The sequence below is a fragment of the Balaenoptera musculus genome, chromosome 16 (assembly GCF_009873245.2).
Source record: "Balaenoptera musculus isolate JJ_BM4_2016_0621 chromosome 16, mBalMus1.pri.v3, whole genome shotgun sequence".
In the NCBI taxonomy this organism is placed as follows: Eukaryota; Metazoa; Chordata; class Mammalia; order Artiodactyla; family Balaenopteridae; genus Balaenoptera; species Balaenoptera musculus.
This window is the reverse complement of record NC_045800.1, coordinates 77097512-77121022: the sequence shown is the minus strand read 5'-3', so window position 1 is coordinate 77121022 and position 23511 is coordinate 77097512. Positions and strand designations below refer to the sequence as shown.

At 37.8% G+C, this 23511-nt stretch overlaps 1 non-coding gene across 1 annotated transcript; it reads left to right on the top strand.

Annotated features, from left to right (window-relative positions):
- The first annotated feature begins 4762 nt into the window (after positions 1-4762).
- Positions 4763-4893, top strand: LOC118883185. The gene has a single exon (XR_005016968.1). It is a non-coding gene; the product is annotated as a small nucleolar RNA SNORA18 (small nucleolar RNA).
- Positions 4894-23511: the final 18618 nt, after the last annotated feature.

Genomic DNA, 23511 nt, shown 5'->3' with positions numbered 1-23511 from the left:
AATAGGAACTATTCTATACTTGATGGGAATTTCTTGGCTAATCTTCACTAAATTTTCTTTTTACTCTATAGGCTTCTAAGTTTCTTAAAATCTCCACTGAGAAAACAGTTGATTGCATTATCTGCTTAAAAATGAAAAATCCACTTGTAAAAGACCAGCTTTGACTGCTGCTTTTGCAATTCTGATTACGATTTAAAGAATTCATTACTTTAACTTGTGTAAGGGTAGCCTTTATCAATAAACCAAGTGAACAAGTAGCTGCTTGTGGTGGTCAGTATAAAAATTGTTCAAAACACATTTTCTTAACTACTGTCTTGATATGGTTGCTTGGTTGCACTACCGAATTCTATGCTCCCCAGTAAAATAATTCAATTTTGCCTGCATTACTAAGAACTTTGCAGTTTGCTCTCATACCTAATGGGAGATCATAGTGCTGTCTGATTCTGGGGAGACAACAGTAGGAGTTAAAGTTAATAATGCATGCAGAAGAGTGGCCCTCCATTAAGTGAGGCAGAGAGAAACTGAAGTTCAGGTTTCTAAATGCACAGAGGATAAAACTGAATGTCACGTCAAGGGTACAACCTCTGTTAATGCAGATTAGAGCCTCTCCAAAAGACTAAAAGCTTTTAAGGAAATTATAAATATTTCTTTTCACCACTGCTGAGCCTGGACAGAAAATCTTTCTTAGTCATATTCTCTTAGTTGAATCTCAAATAAGGTTTATTTAATTTCTGCCACAGTAGTAATTATGGTTAAAAATTCTAAGCCTTGAAACAAAAATAACAGCACATATTTCTTAATTTTCTGTTGACTAAGGGAAAAAACCTTTTTTTTCTTTACTTCAAATTTGGCTCTGCCATTTCTTAGCTGTGTGATCATGGGCATGATTTTTATACTTGTTGAGGCTAAATTATATCATCAGTAAAATTGTTTAAAGGTCACTTATGTGGAATAATTTAGAAAACGCCTAACTTGCCCAGCAAAGAGTGTCAAGCAAATAGTAAGTACTATTGGGATTTGTTACCTGTTATTGTTATTTGTTTGCTAGTATATTTGTTACCTACCCACTCTTGACCAAACTAGACAGAATATTAGTCATCTCAGCTTCACAGAAAGAGGTTATGCATCCAAGGTTACTTGGATGAACCCAGATAGTTCTTGTACATAGATAGTTCCTGTACAATCTACTGAGCTATTCTGTCTCAGCTTTCTGACTTGTATTCCACTTATCTTTTAATGACTGGAGGCCTGGAATGAGCTTTAGACCATTACTCTTTAATACTGTAATGTACACACATATCACATAAAGATGTACTAGGGCCCAAGTTTCTGCATTTCTAAAAACCTTTGGGGGACTTCCCTGGTGGCACAGTAGTTAAGAATCCACCTGCCAATGCAGGGGACACGGGTTCGATCCCTGGTGCAGGAAGATCCCACATGCCTCAGAGCAACTAAGCCCATGTGCCACAACTACTGAGCCTGCGCTCTAGAGCCCGTGAGCCACAACTACTGAAGTCCAAGTGCCTAGAGCCCATGCTCCACAACAAGAGAAGTCACCACTATGAGAAGCCCGTGCACCGCAACAAAGAGTAGCACCCGCTCACCTCAACTAGAGAAAGCCTGCACACAGCAATGAAGACCCAACACAGCCAAAAATAAATAAATAAATACATTTATTTAAAAAATAAAATAAAATAAAAATTAAGAAAATAAATAAAAACCACTGGGTGATGCCAATGCTGCTGATTCATGGACCACAATATTCTGGCTTGGCACTGCCCCGATGATGGAAATGTCCTGTATCTGTGCTGTCCAGTACGTCAGCCACTGAGTACTTAAATGTGGAGAGTGCTACTGAGGAACTGCATCTTTAATTTTATTTAGTTTTAAAACATTCAAATTCACCAGTAGCTAGTGGCTACTGTACTGGACAGTGCAGCTGTAGATAATTTAGCTGATTCTCTGATATTCTTTTTTAATATTCCCTTTGTATTACCAGGCTGTAGGTGGGTTCTGTTCTGAAGCAAATGACAATTGTTAGTGGGCTGGCCAGTAAGTTCGCTCCGGATTTTCCGTAAGACGTTAACGGAAAAACCCTAATGAACTTTTTGGTCAATCCGATACAATCCTTGGTAAGGGTTGTCACTGCCCAGAGATTCCTGGTCCTTTGTTTCATCTACAAGATCAGACCTCCTAGAATATAACCAAGACTGGTATTAGGCCACCTAACAGGCCGACAACTCTAGAAGTCATCTGAGTGTTCTGGATGACCACACTGTCTTTCTGAGTTTCTACTAAGAGTTGCTTAAGGGTCAGTATTCCTGGAGTCTGAGTTGATCTGATATTCAGCACTAGAGAATATTTCTGTTTTTCTTTGTTTAGCAATTCACTGCTTTGCTCATTCTGCATCCAACTTACAAGTCTGCTTCTCTTTATTTCATTTACCTAATGATTCACAGTTTTTACAGGGAGGTGCTTACTTTTTCTAATGGACAGATATTTAAAGAGACAGAGGAGGAAGACGGAAGTGGTTGCACTGGGATGATACAATCTGAAGGACTGGAATATGTATTAAACTCGTATCTTTTCCTCATAATCACCAAAACAAAGGAATGTAAAAATAATGTGTTCATATAGAGTTTTGTACTTTTTGCTTATTTTCATTTATTTCACTGGGGTTTAGCCTCTATTCAAAGACTTCATTCATCCTTTCAAAGAAGGTGCCCAATTAGTTCCTACTTCCTCATTTTTTACTTCTTTGCTCTCGATTTCCAAAGGGCACAACACTGGAGATGTGAAAATACCAAGCGAAACTCTAAGAAAAGCTTGACAGATACATATACTGCCATTTAACACAGCTAAATTAAATATATATGTATATATTTAAATACTTTTATTTATACTATATATATACACAGTAAAGGAGCACTACTGGAATCAACTACACTTGATTTGGTAGATATTTAACTTAAAACAGTTATTAAAATGAAACTCTGACTGGGACAAATTCTGTCAAGATTCTCTGTCACATTACCCAAGTTGTTTCTCCCAAGTCAAATGGTCTAGTCCTGAACAACACTTCTGTTGTAAAAGATATTGCTTTTGCTGCTGTTGAAGTTATTTGGTGTTTAAATGATTTTTCTTTTGAATCAAATAAATTATTAGGGCATTTATTTTCCTGATTCTTATTTTATCTTTGAAATGGGAAATACATGATATAAATATAACCAGTGCATATGGATTTTCTTTTACTTATTAATTAGGGAATTTAAGTCAATTTCAGCTGTGATAACTAGTAGCACCGTATTTTGACTCCATTTCTTACATTTGTTTCCAAGACAACCCTGGAAATTGTTCTCTTGTTAATGAATGATATGCACTAGAAAAAACATTTAGCAAAAGGGTAGGGAAATAGATTTTGTTTAGTGTGAAAAAATTAAGAATTAAAGGAAATGTTTGAAAATGAATAGAGACCAGAACATTTTAAAAGAACAAGTCTAAAGATGCTGATCCAAGATACATGAAAGGCAAAATGCCGTAGTAGTTTAGGTGCAGGGGAGATATTTTATTTTGCTATTCTAATTTTGAGAATAAAACATTACAGTTAGAAACCAAGAGTAATCCTATGCAATCTAGAGGTAGAAGCCACAAATCTCTTCATGAAAATGTGACAGGACTAATGTACCTAGTTCTCCTACTCTTTTACAGATGAGGAAAGTGTGGCCCAGCAGACACCGACTTTCATACTAACCTCCCTTACAGAAGGGCAAAGCCAGGGGAAGAACTCAGGTTCCTGATTTTCCACTCACCACAGGCATTGTTGGGAAGAAACCAGTTTGCATCTTCCTAAGTCTCACTCTAACACTTGAGACCTGGGAGCCATTTCTTGTTGATTCCCACATTGTGTTCTACCTGTTAGTCTGAAACATCCACCTGCCTTCTCACTGATCTGGGTGATATTTCATGAGTTCATGCTTCCCCTTCAATCTATTTCAATCTCACCCCACTCTTTCCTTCTATCTCCATAGTTTTCAGATTGGTTTGATGCAAATATCAATTTCTTCATCATCTACTTACCCATTTTTAAAAACTGAGAAAGAATTCTAGCATACCTAGAAGTATAGAGAATAATATCATAAACAGTCATGTAGCTACCCAGTTTAAAACAAAACAATACAAGGCTACTTTTGCTTCAAAGCAGCATTCATGGATTTAGTGACACAATTTCATTTCCTTCCCTCTCTTCCCAATTAACCTTGATCCTGAATTTAGTGTTTATCATGCCAAATCTGTTTTTATACTTTCAACTAATTTGTGTGTATCCAGAAAAATGCATTATATTTTTTTCCAAAGTGTAAAGTTTTTTTTTTATTATGTGTAACATAGGCAAAATTATTTGTCAATAAATTCTTAAGGTATTTCACATGTTCTGATTCTTTCCACTGTCAATCACCTTAGTTCCTCCAAAGTCATAATCTTCAAGATAAGATAGCCCTTTCAAAAAGAAGTTTTGCTCAATCCACAGCTGTCATGTCAGTCAGTCCACAATTCTTTCAGTTGGGCTTCTTTGATCTCCTATGGAATACAGACACACTTCAAAATTCGCTGTCTATAACCTTTGCGATCCAATTTCCTCAAGCAATTTACTTTAGGACCATGTTTAGGGTCAGGAGATGGATCTGCCTGGTTCTGAATTTGACACCCTCTAAAAATGTATTAAGTTCAAATCATATTTACTCCTAAGCTATCACACCCTAGAACAGTGGAGGTCTATCCCGATGGGGCTTTTTCTGTAAACCTACATGGTTGGAAATGCCTCACAGAGTAACTATGTGGTTTCATTTACCTGTAGAACTACCTGTTAGATCTGTGGGGAAGAACTACAAGCCAGAGCTGCCAAGTAAACTATGAAAAATCTAACAAACTTTTAAAATCTTAGGTATTGGCATATCCCAACGATCTGTACCGTTATATTTTTACAACTGTAGTAAATGCATTTGCTCATATATCCACATGCAACTATGTGAGAATTTCCTCAGTACTTATTTCCTGAGTTAAAGACTATGCACAGCTTCAACTTTAATGCATATTGCCTAATTGCCCTCCAAATATTTGGACAAACTTATATGCCTACAACCAGCATATATCTATTTCCATTGGTAGCATCCTTTATAACACTTGGCATTATCAGACTTTTACATTTTAACTCTCTTGATGGGTATGAAATTATGTCTTACACTTGCTGTATTTTAATTTCTCTAATTACAAATTCTTAAATTCCTATTGATGGCTTTTATGTGCATTAGAAATTTGCTGTTTATAAGTCTGTAAATAATCGCATATCTTTTATCGACTGAGTTGCATTTGATTATTTGTTCTTTTGTTTTGATGCATGCTAACACTATATTAGTTATATATTCTTATTCTTCTATACTCCTCATTATTTTATGTGCTAAATTTTCTATAAACTTGTCACAAACTCTCCAAAATTCTCCTATGGAACTCTTACACACTTTTGATAAAATAATGATTTGTTTTAAAAAAAATGGGAGGAGCTTCAAGACAGCGGAAGAGTAAGACGTGGAGATCACCTTCCTAACCACAAATACATCAGAAATACATCTACATGTGGAACAACTCCTACAGAACACCTACTGAACGCTGGCAGAAGACCTCAGACCTCCCAAAAGGCAAGAAACTCCCCATTTGCCTACCTGGGTAGGGCAAAAGAAAAAAGAAAAACCATAGACAAAAGAATAGAGACGGGACCTGCGACAGTGGGAGGGAGCTGTGAAGGAGGAAAGGTTTCCACGCACTAGGAAGGCCCTTCGCGGGTGGAGACTATGGGTGGCAGAGGGCGGAAGCTTCGGAGCCACGGAGGAGAGCGCAGCAACAGGGGTGCAGAGGGCAAGGCGGAGAGATTCCCGCACGGAAGATCGGTGCCGACCAGCACTCACCAGCCCGAGAGGCTTGTCTGCTCACCCGCCGGGGCGGGCGGGGGCTGGGAGCTGTGGCTCCGGCTTCAGCTGGATCACAGGGAGAGGACTGGGGTTGGCGGCGTGAACACAGCCTGAAGGGACTACTGCGCCACAGCTAGCCGGGAGGGAGTCCGGGAAAGTCTGGAGCTGCTGAAGAGGCAAGAGACTTTTTCTTCCCTCTTTGTTTCCCGGTGCGCAAGGAGAGGGGATTCAGAGCACCACTTAAAGGAGCTCCAGAGACGGGCGCGAGCCGCGGCTATCAGCGCGGACCCCAGAGACAGGCGCGAGCTGCGGCTATCAGCGCGGACCCCAGAGACAGGCATGAGACGCCCAGGCTGCTGCTGCCACCACCAAGAAGCCTGTGTGCAAGCACAGGTCACTCTCCACACCTCCCCGCCTGGGAGCCTGTGCAGCCCGCCACTGCCAGGGTCCCGTGATCCAGGGACAACTTCCCCGGGAGAACGCATGGCGCGCCTCAGGCTGGTGCAACGTCACGCTGGCCTCTGCTGCTGCAGGCTTGCCCCTCATCCGTACCCCTCCCTCCCCCCGGCCTGAGTGAGCCAGAGCCCCCAAAGCAGCTGCTCCTTTAACCCCGTCCTGTCTGAGCCAAGAACAGACGCCCTCAGGCGACCTACACGCAGAGGTGGGTCCAAATCCAACGCTGAACCCCAGGAGCTGTGCGAACAAAGAAGAGAAAGGGAAATCTCTCCCAGCAGCCCCAGGAGCAGCGGATTAAATCTCCACAATCAACTTGATGTACCCTGCAAATGTGGAATACCTGAACAGACAACGAATCATCCCAAATTGAGGAGGTGGACTTTGGGAGCAACGATATATATATTATTTTCCCTTTTTCTCTTTTTGTGACTGTGTATGTGTATGCTTCTGTGTGTGATTTTGTCTGTATAGCTTTGCTTTTACCATTTGACCTAGAATGCTGTCTGTCTGTTTTTTTGTTTGTTTTTTTACTTAAAAAATTTTTTTTTCTTAAGTATTTTTTATTTTAATAACTTTATTTTATTTTTACTTTATTTTATTTTATTTTATCTTCTTCTTTCTTTCTTTCTTTTTTTGCTCCCTTTTATTCTGAGCCATGTGGAGGACAGGCTCTTGGTGCTCCAGCCAGGCGTCAGGGCTGTGCCACTGAGGTGGGAGAGCCCAGTTCAGGACACTAGTCCACAAGAGACCTCCCAGATCCATGTAACAACAACGGTGAAAATCTCCCAGAGATCTCCATCTCAATGCCAAAACCCGCTCCACCTAATGACCAGCAAGCTACAGCAGTGGACACCCTATGCCAAACAACTAGCAAGACAGGAACACAAACCCACCCATTAGCACAGAGGCTGCCTAAAATCATAATAAGCCCACAGACACCCCAAAACACACCACCAGATGTGGACCTGCCCACCAGAAAGAAAAGGTCCAGCCTCATCCACCAGAACACAGGCACCAGTCCCCTCCACCAGGAAGCCTACACAACCCACTGAACCAACCTTACCCACTGGGGACAGACACCAAAAACAACAGAAACTACGAACCTGCAGCCTGTGAAAAGGAGACCCCAAACACAGTCAGTTAAGCAAAATGAGAAGACAGAGAAACACACAGCACATGAAGGACCAAGGCGAAAACCCACCAGACCTAACAAATGAAGAGGAAATAGGCAGTCTACCTGAAAAAGAATTCAGAATAATGATAGTAAAGATGATCCAAAATCTTGGAAATTCAATGGAGAAAATACAAGAAACGTTTAACAAGGACCTAGAAGAACTAAAGAGCAAACAAACAATGATGAACAACACAATAAATGAAATTAAAAATTCTCTAGAAGGGATCAATAGCAGAATAACTGAGGCAGAAGAACGGATAAGTGACCTGGAAGATAAAATAGTGGAAATAACTACTGCAGAGCAGAATAAAGAAAAAAGAATGAAAATAATTGAGGACAGTCTCAGAGACCTCTGGGACAACATTAAACGCACCAACATTCGAATTACAGGGGTCCCAAAAGAAGAAGAGAGAAAGGACTGAGAAAATATTTGAAGAGATTATAGTTGAAAACTTCCCAAATATGGGAAAGGAAATAGTTAATCGAGTCCAGGAAGCACAGAGAGTCCCATACAGGATAAATCCAAGGAGAAACAGGCCAAGACACATATTAATCAAACTATCAAAAATTAAATACAAAGAACAAATATTAAAAGCAGCAAGGGAAAAACAACAAATAACACATAAGGGAATCCCCATAAGGTTAACAGCTGATCTTTCAGCAGAAGCTCGGCAAGCCGGAAGGCAGTGGCAGGACATATTTAAAATGATGAAGGAGAAAAACCTACAACCAAGATTACTCTTCCCAGCAAGTATCTCATTCATATTGAACAGAGAAATTAAAAGCTTTACAGACAAGCAAAAGCTAAGAGAATTCAGCACCACCAAACCAGCTTTACAACAAATGCTAAAGGAACGTCTCTAGGCAGGAAACACAAGAGAAGGAGAAGACCTACAATACTAAACCCAAAACAATTAAGAAAATGGTAATAGGAACATACATATTGAAAATTACCTTAAATGTAAAAGGATTAAATGCTCCAACCAAAAGACATAGACTGGCTGAATGGATACAAAAACAAGACCCGTATATATGCTGTCTACAAGAGACCCACTTCAGACGTAGCGACACATACACACAAACTGAGGGGATGGAAAAAGATATTCCATACAAATGGAAATCAAAAGAAAGCTGGAGTAGCAATTCTCATATCAGACAAATAGACTTTAAAATAAAGACTATTACAAGAGACAAAGAAGGACACTACATAATGATCAAGGGATCAATCCAAGAAGAAGAAATAACAATTGTAAATATTTATGCACCCAACATAGGAGTACCTCAATAGATAAGGCAAATACTAACAGCCATAAAAGGGGCAATCGACAGTAACACCGTCATAGCAGTTGACTTTAACACCCCACTTTCACCAATGGACAGATCATCCAAAATGAAAATAAATAAGGAAACACAAGCTTTAAATGATACATTAAACAAGATGGACTTAATTGATATTTATAGGACATTCCGTCCAAAAACAACAGAATACACATTCTTTTCAAGTGCTCATGGAACATTCTCCAGAACAGATCATACCTTGGATCACAAATCAAGCCTTGGTAAATTTAATAAAATTGAAATCGTATCAAGTATCTTTTCCAACCACAATGCTATGAGACTAGATATCAATTACAGGAAAAATATGTAAGAAATACAAACACATGGAGGCTAAACAACACAGTACTTAATGACCAAGAGATCACTGAAGAAATCAAAAAATACCTAGAAACAAATGACAATGAAAACACGACGACCCAAAACCTATGGGATGCAGCAAAAGCAGTTTTAAGAGGGAAGTTTATAGCTATACAAGCCTACCTTAAGAAACAAGAAACATCTCAAATAAACAACCTAACCTTACACCTAAAGCAGTTAGAGAAAGAAGAACAAAAAAACCCCCAAAGTTAGCAGAAGGAAAGAAATCATAAAGATCAGATCAGAAATAAATGGAAAGGAAATGAAGGAAATGATAGCAAAGATCAATAAAACTAAAAGCTGGTTCTCTGACAAGATAAACAAAATTGATAAACCATTGCCAGACTTATCAAGAAAAAAAGGGAGAAGACTCAAATCAATAGAATTAGAAATGAAAAAGGAGAAGTAACAAATGACACTGCAGAAATACAAAGGATCACGAGAGATTACTACAAGCAACTATATGCCAATAAAATGGACAACCTGGAAGAAATGGACAAATTCTTAGAAATGCACAACTTTCTGAGACCGAACCAGGAAGAAATAGAAAATATGAACAGACCAATCACAAGCACTGAAATTGAAACTGTGAATAAAGATGCAGATGTAGAGAATGGACTTGAGGACCCAGGGTGGGGAAGGGTAAGCTGGGACGAAGTGAGAGAGTGGCATGGACTTATACATACTACCAAATGTAAGATAGATAGCTAGTGGGAAGCAGCCACATAGCACAGGGAGATCAGCTCAGTGCTTTGTGACCACCTAGAGGGGTGAGATAGGGAGTGTGGGAGGGAGACGCAAGAGGGAGTAGATAGGGGGATATATGTGTATGCTGATTCACTTTGCTATAAAGCAGAAACTAACACACAGTTGTAAGGCAGTTATACTCCAATAAAGATGTTTAAAAAAAAAAAAAAGTCCACAGAATAGGACAACCAGGGATAAGATTTAGAAATCTTAATGTGATAGAAAGAGCAAGAAGCTATAATTTTAAAAATTATGGTTAAGATATGGTGAGTTACTGATCCAACATTTGCTTACCTAATCTAAAAAGTCACCTTTAATATAAAGAACGAAGTGTTAGGAAATCTTTATGATGTTTTACAAAAGATAATAACTTTCTGGCAAGCATTCACTCACTACTGATTACCTACTATGTATAAAATACCATGATATTAACATATAAAAAGGGCATGGGTCCTGATGTAAACTTAAAATCTCCAACAGTATTAAGACAAGCATGTACATCTATAATAAAAGTAGACTGCTTTAAGGCTCATAAAAGTAATAAATACCCTGGGAGTTAAATTATGGAGAGAGTAATTCCAAAAGGGGGCAAGATAGCTCTCTATGTCACTAAGACACTGAACAGAAGAAATTGTACTATCAGCTTAATGTTACTCAAAATATGATATAAAAGGGATTTAGCATCCTGGATCCAGCATGCACTTGTTGTGTTACTTCAAGTAAGTTATTTAATATCATTAAGTATAATTTTTTCCATCTGTAAAATAAGGATATTAATACTTTCTTCCTCTAAGAGTAAAGTGAAATAATTAATAAAAATTATATACTTAGTGAATGGCACTTGTGAACACCCATTAATGGTTGATTTTTCAGATGTTTTTACTTTATACATTAACCAAACAAGGAATAATATTGCTTTTTTCTGCTTCCCTTGAAATTATTTTCATAGAAATTCTCAAGTGAAAATTAACGGTTAGAATTAAGATTATTTTTACAGAGATATTTTAATCCTAAACCTAAATGATACTGAACAAATTTCCTTCAGAATTAACAATATCTTAAGCTTTATGATACCCATCATACCAGTACATCAGGTATTTATTGCTTAGAGGGGGAACTGAGTTATCTGTTGAGGGATTTATTTTGCAAAAGTAAAATATAAGATAGAATAGAGGAAAATCCACTTAAAATACAGGAGACCAAGGACTAAATACTCATGATTGTAGGTTTTCCAGCACTCAAATTATTTCCATTAGATAAGACAGTCTTTGCATTAATATGTGTGCCAAATAGGGCTCCCAAATTAAAACTCAATGTGTTTTTGCATGTTTGGAGTTTACTTGGTAAAGGAAAGTAATGTGAAAGTAAAAATAAAGAATTAAAATATTTTGGTATTATTTTCATTTGGCGTTTTCTTAAGAGTTTACATATAACTATCTTTTGTCATGAGAAGTACATGACAAATACAAATCCTTTTTGTTTTACTTTGTCCTCTTCACAACGTAAAACAAAACAGATATAACTTGCAGTTATAATAGGTGAGCTTTACAATCGTGCAATATTATAATAAACGTGAAAAGAGAAAACAACAAAAGGACATAATTCTCAATCATTAATGTGGAGAATTTAGGAAAATATTAAAATCTTGCTTTCTGTGTTTTAATACATATGCATTTGAAATGAGCTTTTTCCCTCCAGGGAACTTCTGACTTTAAACATTAGTTTTTAATTTTTGAGAATGCAAAGTATGAATCATTGACAAGAAATGTAATAGGTGATCCTTAACTATTTATCAACAGAGCAGAATACCAATGACTTCTTCCCTCCCCCTCTCCCAAAAAAGACAGATTTGTCATTCTTCTTTCTAACACCTCTGTTCTCCACAGTTGTGAAAAATTTTACCTCTGGTGGCTGAGTGGCCTTTCCTACAGACCAAAAGAAATATGTGGCAGTTGGCCAGGCTAACTATTTCCAAACATAAGGCTAAGATGAATGTTACCACCCAAACAACTTCTGCCATATCTGGTTCCATTGCCCCCCTCCATGGTCTAGATACCCAATGGGCAAAATCCTGCTATAGAAAAATCCTCAAGAGAAAGGAAAGTGCCAAAGAAATGAATCATGGGAAGAGGCAAGAGATTCTGTTTCACTGAAAGTCATCTGCTTAGAAAGAAGGCTATTTTATGCTCTAGCCCTGTTTCCCCATCAATTGACGAAGAATGTTTTTCTCCAAGCCCTGGCAGCATTTCTCTCCTTATCTAATCAGCGTTCACAGTACCAGTTCCATAAAAAAAAATGGAATTGGTTTTAGTGACCACATTCAAGTAAGTCTGCCAATTTTTTCTTGCATTGCTGAAGCTTGCAGTAGTTATGCACATATATCTTTCACCATGAATGAGGCAGTCTTTGTTCCTTTCATGTTTTTCATGTTGGCTATGCTATTGTGACCACAGTCACATGAATTGGCCTAAGCCTTTATCTTCAGAGACGTTGACAAAGTTAATCTCTTATACAAATTGGACATGAGCCAGTATTCATAAGTCTCTACAGCAGAACAGCATGTTGTGACAAAGCACAAGCAATATTTTCAGCCAGCTGATTGCAAAGCATATGGATATTTTCCCCTTCTTGGGAGAATTTTATGAGGATGGCAAAGTGTTCATTTGGAACATTTTATGTTTGGGCCATAATGCTCCTTTCAATACCTTGGAGGTTTAAGTTGTGGCCATTGATATTACCTATGTATTATGAAATTCAGTAAAATTGAGAAAACATTTTTAATCACTGTATTTCAGGTACTAAGTTAAGTACTAGAGATATAAAGAGAAGTAGAATGTAAGGCAAATGAATGTTTCCAAGATTTCCTAATAAGTTTGGCAATAGGAACAGTTGTAAGTTTAGAGGTTTTAAAGATTCACCTCTCATTTTTTTGCAGTTGTATTTATTATATGTGGTCAATTTATACTCAATTTCTTATTTTTTCCAGATGGGGCTTAATGCCAGTTTTTCTATATAGAAAAATACATTGTCCTGTTTTTCTGTATTTCCCAAACTATGTTTCATGTTAAGATGCTCAAAACTGCAGAAATTCAGTACTTCAAGATTTACCAAATATAGCAACTAATGCCTTTTGTCCTTAACTTGGTGATTCATTCAACTTATTTCAATATATCTAGTAAATATTTAAAACTACCAGTAGTCCATAACTTTTAGAAGTGTCTCTAGAAACAATATTTTCACTTGACTGCTATGGGGTGAAACACTGATGATATATGTCTTTCCCATATTTTGTGTAAGTCATCAGAGAAAACAATAAAATGATGGAGTAAAAGTGGTGAGCATTAAAACTTTTTTAAAGTCCTATTAAAATGGGATGAGCAGAATGACCAAGTTTGAAGCATTGAAAAGTTGGCACTGCATATATTTTTATATAGTTCATAGTTTTTGCAAATCCCTGAGCTGATTCAACTAAGAGATAATCTTTAATATTTGAATGGACTCATGAGACATTTCACTGGGTACTGGAAAGAATTCTGGATTTGCAGTTATGTGTGGGTCTATTTTATCTTCAGTTTTGATCTGATCTACATATTTGCTGGGGGGAATCTTTCCTTATGACATTCACAAGTTTCACACTTGGCAAAGGAATTATGAAAATATTAGCAGGAAATTTCAAATATTGGCAAACATTCTATCTTAGGTGTGTAGATTGAGATGCTTTAATTATAAATTTTTCAGTTTTCATGAAAATCAGTTTATTTATTTTTTTTAATATGGCCACAGCTTGCACCAATAGCATTAGCCTCTTTTTTTTTTTTTTTTTTCCTTGCCTTGTTGGATATAAGGGAGCAGGGTAAGATATCTGGATAGAACAGTAAAAGATCATCCATATATTCACATTAACTAAAGCAACTCAGAGTCTGTGTTTCAGGAATGGTGAGCATAATCAAAGTTTATCAAAATTACGCCTGCTTTCCAGTGATGGAAGCTTTGTAATGGGGAACAAACACTACTATTACAAGATCTGAATTTGAGACTATTTTTCTTGCCATTTACAATGTGTCTGAATCTCATCTCTAAAGAGAATAAAATAGTATCTTTCTCAAAGGTCTATTCACAGAAATCACTGATGGGATATATTTGAAAGCATTTTTAGATAATAGGAAGTATTAACTTACTTATGCCTTTTAGCAGGTGAATATTTGGTTCTGGTTTTGAGAATACGTTTTATTATTCTGTGTTCACTCAAGGAAAACCTAGATGAACAATATCATGAGGTGTGGTTTCTGGATTGTGTGTAACTTCTATTTTCATGATATGCAGTAGTCTTTTGACTAGTAGAAAACAGAGTTCCTAGACTCTAATTGTAGGCACTAAAAGTACAAAGTCTAACAAAATCACTATGTGTATTTGAGTAATCTTCCTATCTTAAAATACCATTTCTGATTTACATGTGTTGACTTCAGTATTGTGTTTAATTTAGGAATTATGAAATTTGTCAAAAATAACTTGCATAAGGCAGCTTCACATGTGAAGCTATTCCTATTGATACTTTGATTATGACTCTTTGACACTAGTAGCACAACATCTATATGGGACGTTTATCTCGTACCTGAATTCATCTGTTTCCTCTGTGTTCATGTCATTGGTACCGACTCACTATAGTATTGTTAAAAGCTGAGAAATTATTTACTACATTATACTATGTTATATGTTTTAAATTGAAGCATAATTGACATACAATATTAGTTTCAAGCATATGACACAATGATTCAATATTTATATATATTGCAAAACAATCACCACAATAAATCTAGTTAACATCACCATACATAGTTACAACAAACATGTGCACGTGTGTGATGAGGACTTTTAAGATTTACTCTCTTAGCAACATTCAAATATGTAATACAGTATTATTAGCTGTAGTCACCATGCTGTACCTTATAGCCCATGACTTACCTGTGACTGAAAGTTTGTACCTTTTGACCCCTCCTTTACTCATTTTGCCCACCTCCACCCCCCACCTGTGGCAACCACAAATCAGTTCTTTGTGTCTATGAGCTTGGTTTTGTTCTTAAATTCCACATATAAGAGAGAAAAAATATATATATGTCACATTACATTTTCTTTATCCATTCATCTATCCATGGACACTTAGGTTGTTTTCATATCTTCGCTATTGTAAACAATGCTGCAATGAACTTGGGGGTGCATATATCTAAGTTTATATTTTAAATATAAGTTTTTCTGATCAAATTATAGGATTTAAAAGTGACTGCAAATTCAACATTAATTGTGAATGAAAGATTTCAGTGTTAAGAAATAGGCTTGCAAAAGGAAGGGTGAAGTCAATGTAGAGAAGTACCAATAATATGTATTGTAGTGGAGATGCCCAAGCAGATGACTGGTCTGGATGTGTAGGAAATCTAAGGTTTCCAGTACAAAATTTGTTGTAGCCAGGCTCATCAGTCACTGGGTACCCCTTGTTGTAAACAAGGAAATTGAGGGACCATTCAAATGTGCTAGACCAAGTCTGTAAAGAATCAGACTTCTACTTCCTGTCATTTTACCTTCCGATGTCCCTTGCTATTCCTAAAAAATCGGAATGCTGGCAAATGATCAGAAATATAGAAAGATTATACTGAGTACCCAATATGTACAAAGCCATGATTCCAGGAGGTATATCCCAGCCTTGTTCATTATTGGCACATTTACAACCAGAGCCTTATAGCAGACTGGCTTGTAAAGTTAAGGAGAATGGACAGCTTCCCTGTGTCATTTTGCAGTCATGCCATGGAAAGATACTCCCTGAGCCAGCTGGAGGTGACATTGGTTAAATTCAATCTTTTTGGTATTTTTTTTTTAACTTTGGCTAAAAGGAAAAGAAAAGCAGAGACTCTCTGAGGGATAAGAAAATGGGAATAGAAAGGTTATTTATTATTTCCTGTCTCTCTGTAAGTAATTCCATAGACTACTCCGGTCCCACTGGGAGGGAAATTTTGGAGTAGACAAACATCAAGAAATATTTAATATTGGAGTGGAATCTTATTAATTTACTATTCAATAAAACATAGTTAAAATGTGAAGTGAAACTGAAATCCTGTATTGAACTATTTGAATTAAATCACCTTGCAGCCCTCAATATACTTGCAAGGCATGATCAGAATGATGTGGTTTAAATAAGGTGATTCTCACAAAAATCTTTTTCAATTGTTGTCTTAGTCCCTTCAGGCTGCTATAACAAAATTCTATAGATTGAGTAGCTTACAAACAACAGAAATTTATTTCTCATGGTCTGGAGGCTGGGGAGTCCAAGATTGTGCAGTGGCAGATTCATTGTTTGGTGAAGGCTTCTTTGTTCCTAGACGGACATTTTCTCACCGTGTCTCACATAGTGGAAAGGGCAAAGGAGCTCTCTCCTGGGCCTCTTTTATAAGGGACCTAATCCCATTCATGAGGGCTCTACCCTCATGACCTAATCACCTCCCAAAGTCACCACCTCTTAATACCATCACTATGGGGGTTAGCATTTCAACATGTGAATTTTGGAGTGACATAAACATTCACACCATATTATTTGTATTAATATAATTGGTTTTAGGAAAAAGGTTCACTGCTTTTCCCAGGTCAGGAAACCCACTGATAAGCTGATCATCACTTGCTATAGTCAACATATATACTATTTGTGTTATTTATAGCATTAATAAGCTAAAGTTTCCAAAGTATAAATCATTACTCATGACTTAGACCTGAGCTTAAGACACATTTATCCAATTGCCTTTGCAACCTTTCCACTTAACGTGAGTTTCAAATTTATTATGTCAAAAGAGAATTTTTGCTTTGTATCTCTCAATCTTCCTACCTCATAGGAGTCATTCTTTTTTTCCTCTCTTTTCCTCAATACTCACATCCAAATCAACAGGCCATGTGTGCTATACGTTTAAAACATATTCCTGGGACTTCCCTGGTGGCCCAGTGGCTAAGACTTCATGCTCCCAATGCAGGAGGCCTGGGTTCGATCCCTGGTCAGGGAACTAGATCTCACATGTCACAACTAAGAAGCCCGCGTGCTGCAACTAAGAAGTCCACATGCCACAAATGAGTCCACATGCCGCAACTAAGAGTCATCATGCCGCAACTAAGACCCGGCACAGCCAAAATAAATAAATTAAAGATAAATAAATAAAACATATTCCCAATTCAATCCTTTGCCACCTCTCGACGGCTGTCACATTATTCCAATCCATTCTGATCTGACGACGGCAACGCCACTGACACAAGCAGTCCTCTGCCTCCACTATTGATCCAACACAGTCCATTCCTCACAAGACCATCAGAGTGACCACTTTAAATAATACACTCATTCATGCCATTCACATGCTTAAAACTCTCCAATAGCGTCTCATCACACTTAGGAAAAAATAGTACAACCTTCTCTGCAGAACCTCTAAGGCCTACACGACTGGCTTAAATTTCCAAGCACACTTCCCACCACTTTTCCTCCTGGACATGTGTTCCAGCTCGCTGGCTTCTTGCTCTTCCTTGAGCAAGGCTACACAGTTCACTCTTTCTCACCACTTAGTTCTCTGTTCAAATTTCAAAGTCTCCTTCGATAGGCTTCCCTGATTCAGCTACCTAAATAGGTCTTCTTCTCTGGTGTTCTGAGGTTTCAGTGCAATGTGTGAGGCGAGGACTCTCTATCTTTCCTTATTTGTGTATGCTGTGCTCCCTGTATCTGTGAATTTGTTTCTTTTATTAAATCTCCAGGCATGGTGGTAGTCAGCTCAGGCTGCTGTAACAACATACCATAAACTGAGTGGCTTAAACAACAAGTGTTTATTTCTCAGTTCTAGAGACTGCGAAGTCTGAGATCAGGGTGCTAGCGTGGTCTAGTTTTTGATGAGGGCACTTTTCCTGGCCTCCAGAAGGCTGCCTTCTTGCTATGTCCTCACTTGCAGAGATGAGAGAGACAGAGGAAGAGCAGGCGCATTGGCACACAAGTGAGCTCTGGTCTTTCTTCTCTTCCCCTTCTTATAAGGACACTAATCCCATCATAGGGCCTCACCTTCATGACCTCATCTAAATCTATTTACCTCCCAAAGGCCTCACCTCCCAATACCATTGCACTGGGGATTAAGATTTCAATATATGAATCTGTGCATGTGGGTGGGTACAAACTTTCAGCCTATAATAGGCACTATTCTTTCTCTCCTACATTATCTCTATTCTCTTCTTCACTCTTGTGTTCTATCAAGTTAATAATTTTAATAAGGATCCCAAATTCCAATACAAAACAATTAATATGGCAATTTAAAGCAAAAAAAAATTTTTTTAATGAATTTTCACTCCAAAACTTAACTAATAATGAAATGTTCATATTGGGCATTACAAAGATGAGTTCTTCATAACAAATGCAGTTAGAAACTAACTATGATAGAAACTTACATATCAAATTAAAAATAGAATTTTCTGAAGTCTAACAGACACATGAGAAAAAAAAAACTACCTAAAACATAAGTATAGAGCTCAATAAGATATAAACTGTGTAAACTCGTAGATCAAGAACTAGAACCCTGCCAGAATTACAGAAGTTCAAAACAAATAAATGTAATTATTACAAATATTGATATATGCTCTGAAGAAAGCAAATGAAGTATTGCATTTTCAAATAAGAGGAGCATCTATGTTAGTGGGTAGATACAGGTACATATCTCCATGCTGAGAGGAATGATGGACAAGGCAGGATGAGTAGAAGACAACACATGGTTGGAGAAGAAAGTGATGGGTAAAGTGCTTTATAGATTTTCCAGAGTCGGACATTGATAGACGAAGAATACTTCCTTCATTGAATTAGGAAAAAAGAGGGAGAACACGGGCACAAGAAAGGACAGGTTTCTAGGTTTGCGGTGAAACTTTTATCTGATGACTATTCTATGATGCTGATTTATTTTTTGAATATGGATGTATAGGAAGAGTCTAAATGTTTTAAAGAAATAGGAGAAAGTAAAGAAATGATGGTGCTGTAATGGTCTCAGTAATGAGAAAGCCTATAAAGGATGACTGGAGAGTAATGATTGCCTGATTGAATTTAAGCACCATAGATTAAAAATACAATCACCTGATCTGGTTGAATTTTTTTCCCCCCAGAGTTGTGGATTTTTAAGGTAAACTTAAAGACAGCTGGTAGGATTTATTCAGGTTTAGCATTTTGACTAAGTATAATGAAAAGAAATAATGATAAGGAAGTTAAAGATTTTGCAAAGGACCATCAATAAACTGCAAAGGCAACCCATGGAACAGGAGAAAATATTTGCAAATCAAATATATCTGATAAGGGGTAAATACCCAAAATATATAAAGAACTCATACAACTCACAGCAAAAAAAAAAAAAAACAAAAAAAAAACCCATCTGAAAAATGGGGAGAGGAACTGAATTGACATTTTTCCAAAGAAGACATACAAATGGCCAATAGGTACATTATAAGGTGCTCAACATCACTAATCACCAGGGAATACAAATCAAAGCCACAATGATGGGAACTCCACTCAATATTCTGTAATAACCTAAATGGGGAAAGAATTTGAAAAAGAATAGATATGTGTATATGTATAACTGAATCACTTTGCTGTACACCTGAAACTAACACAATATTGTTAATCAACTATGCTGCAATATAAAGTAAAAATTAAAAAAAGAACCACTCTCTTCAAACCTGATGCAAGCAAAAACAAACACAAAATCAAAAAAACAAACAAAAAACCCCCACAATGAGCTATGCCTGTTAGAATGGCTATTATCAAAATGACAGAAGATAACGAGGGTTGACAAAGCAGTGGAGAAAAGAGAACTTTTTTGCACCATTGGTGGGAACGTAGATTGGTGCAGCCACTACAGAAAATAGTATGGGGGTTCCTCAAAAATTTAAAAATAGAACTGCCATAGGATCCAGCAATCCCACTTCTGGGTATACAGTTGTCCCCTTATCTGTGGGGGACATATGCCAAGACCCCCAGGGGATGCCTGAAACCATGGATAGTTCCAAACCCTATATATACAATATTTTTCCTATGCAAACATACTTATAAGAAAATTTAATTTATAAATTAGGCATCGTAAGGGATTTACAATAATAAGTAATAATAAAATAGAACAATTATAACAATATACTGTAATAAGAGCTATGTGAATATGGTCTCTCTCTCTCAGAATATCTTATTGTACAAATTTAATGCCTTTCCTGTGTTAACTAAGTGCTTATCACACACTGTGGCTGTAACTTCTGCAGTTCAAAATGCAATGGGAAAGCTAGCATGAATTTTTTCTCCTTCACAATTTCACCAAGAGAAGATTCGTTCTTACCAGAGATGTCAGCAACCTCAGCATGTCTTTCCTTTCCATACTAAGTCGAGGACTTTTGTTACGGACCCTCCTGAGTCAGTCCCCAACAAGTGTCCTTCTGCCCAGTGTCCTTGGAGCCAATAGAAGGAGCCTAAGTTCGGTTCAGAAACTACGGAAAACTTTCTTCTCTGACGGAAGAATGGAGAGGCGCGAGCATTCGCTCAGAGCACACTCTCTTCCGGTTAGGACAGCCCGCGGGCGGGGCTCCTTTATAGCTTTCTCCACAGCGGGGAGGGGGCGGGGTTCTCGCAGCGCACGTGCAGGCGGGCGGCTCACGCGGAAGATCCCCGTGCAGATCGCAGCGTCTCTGCACGCCTCGCTGCCGCCATCTTGGATTGAGGTGTCGTGCGCAGAGCTTCCCGTGCAGCCCGCCAGCTGAGGCGTCAGGTGCCCCCGTTTTGCCGTAGGAACCCTGGTCTGAAGTGCCGGGCGCGAGGCCTCTGCATGCAGCACAACGGAAAGAAAGGTCAGACTTTATTACCCAGATTCTATTTTTATTCCCCAGGAATGAATGGTCTTTGCTGGTAATATTTTCCCCTGTTCACTTAAAGGAAGCGCTTTATGGCTTCTCTTTGGCGTATACGCATTGCCTGTAGCACGGCTCTTGTGCTTTGGGGCCATTTAGTAAAATAAGGGTTGCTTGAACACAAGCACTGTGACACCTCGACAGACCATCTAATAACCCCATGGCTGCTAAGTGACTAACGGGCGGGATGTGCAGACAAAGGGAATGAGTCATGCAGGAGGGGTGGAGCGGAGTGGCGCGAGTTTTCATGATGCTCAGAACAGCATGCAGTGTAAAACTTATGAATTGTTTATTTATGGAATTTTCCATGTTATATTTTCTGACCATGGTTTTCTGAGGGTAACTGGAACTGAAGAAAGCGAAACCCTGGATAAGGGGGGACTCTTGCGTGTTCAGAAGAAATAAAAACAGGATCTTAGGATACCTGCACTCCCGTAGTCATCACAGCATTATTTACAATAGCCAGGATATGGAAACAACCTAAGTGTCTGTGAATGGATGCATGGATAAAGATGTAGTTTATGTACACAATAGAATATTTTTCAGCCATGAGAAAGAAGGACATTCTGACATTTGCAGCAACATAGATGGGCTTTGAGGGCATATGCTAAGTGAGATAAGTCAGGCAGAAAGATACATATTGTACAAATAAGTATGATCTCACTTATATGTGGATTCTTAAAAAAAAACAAACTCCTAGAAACAGATAAGAATTGTGGTTATCAGGGGCTGGGCAGTGGGGGAAAAGGGGAGATGTTGGTCAAAGAGTACAGACTTCACTTAGAAGATGAATTATTTCTGGTGATCTAATGTACAGTTCAGTGATTATAGTTAATACTGTATTACATACTTGAAAGTTGCTAAGGAAGTAAATCTTAAATGTTCTCACCACAAAAAAGAAATGGTAATTATGTGATGTGATAGCAGGTGTTAGCTAATGCTATGGTGATAATAATTTTGCAATATTAGTATATCAAATCAAAGTGTTCTACACCTTAAACTTACACGATGTTATATGTCAATTATATCTAAATAAATCTGGGGAAAAAAAGATTTTGCAAAGGAGAAATTGTAATTATTGCTCTTGGATATTTTACATGGATATGTTTACTTTTGTTTCCCTTTTATTTTCCACTGGGTATATTTATTCATGCTGACATCATTCTCATAAATATTTATGGAGTTCCTTTTATATACCAGTTCTCATTCTACAGGCTAACAATTCAATATTGAACAAAATGGGGGAAAAAAATCCCTGCTCTCAAGGAACTTCCACTCTAGTATTCACACAGTTAGATTTTTTCAGTTTGTATATTCTTGCTACCTTGTTGTGGTCATCCCTGGCCATTTTGTTTACTTAGTTTCATACGTACAAAATGGCACAGACCAAGTGGTCACTGTTGGCTAAGCTTTTGGTTTCCATATTTTACGTCAGTCTTAGAGCACAGCCATATATACAGAATCCTGAAAAGCTGGGATCTGAGACCTACTTATTTATGTGTTGTGAATGGTATACCTAGTCTCATTCTTTCTCTTAACATGTATTCTCCTCACTCTTTTAAGTATTCCTTGATGTTACTACCTGCCTGGTGAATGCCTTCTGTTGTTCAAACTTAAGTCTAAAATTAAGACTTTGCTGTGAAATTTTTATTTTCATACACATCTCTTCCTTTTTCTTTCCTTTCTCTCCTATTTCCTTTGTTGCCTTGCTCCCTCTGTTCTTTCTTCCCTTCCTTTGTTGAAAACTGGATAGGACTCAGTCCAAGTTATTTACTTAATCCTTGGTGTTTTGTAATGTCTCACAGACTACATTTATATAGGAGCCTATTATGCTATATATGTTGGGTTTTGCTTGTTGCTTTGGTGTTTGGTCTTTTCCACTATCCAGTAAGCGCTTTATAGACAGATCATATATTGATCTCCAATATATATTGGAGACATCTTTTTACCTTTAATACCTTGTATTTTGCTTAAAACTTAGTAAGCACTCAATCAATTTGATGAATTAATATGTTGGGCATATTGTGGAAGATACTGAATGTCAGCCCAAGGTGAATGGATTTTGTCCTTTCTTGTGTTAGGTCATGATGATTCTGGATTGCAAAATTCAGGGAAGTTATGAGAGAAGAAGTGCTGTCTGAGTAGGGCCTTGCCAGGTAGACGTAGATGCTTGCCAAAGAGACAAGAAACAGAGAATGGCATTCCTGGCATAGGAAGAAGCCTGTGCCAAGGTGCAGAGTTAAGAATCAGTACAGTGTGTCAAGGAATTCTAAGTATTTTGTGTTGCTGGAACATAAATCATGAGTGAGGTGGACTATGTGGGAGATGAGTTGGAGAGGTAGGTGGGAGCAACGGCATTTTAGGCAGAAAGCCTTGTAATTGGAAGCCTTAAAGGCCTGCAGCATCCCTGCAGCCAGCTCATCTTTATAGAGATTTCTACATGAATACGCAGTGACCTGCCAAGACAAGCATGGAGTCCAACCAGAGGGCAAAATGAAACAAAGTCAGCCAGACGCTGGTGCAGTCTGAGAGCTGACTTCTAGCTAGTCA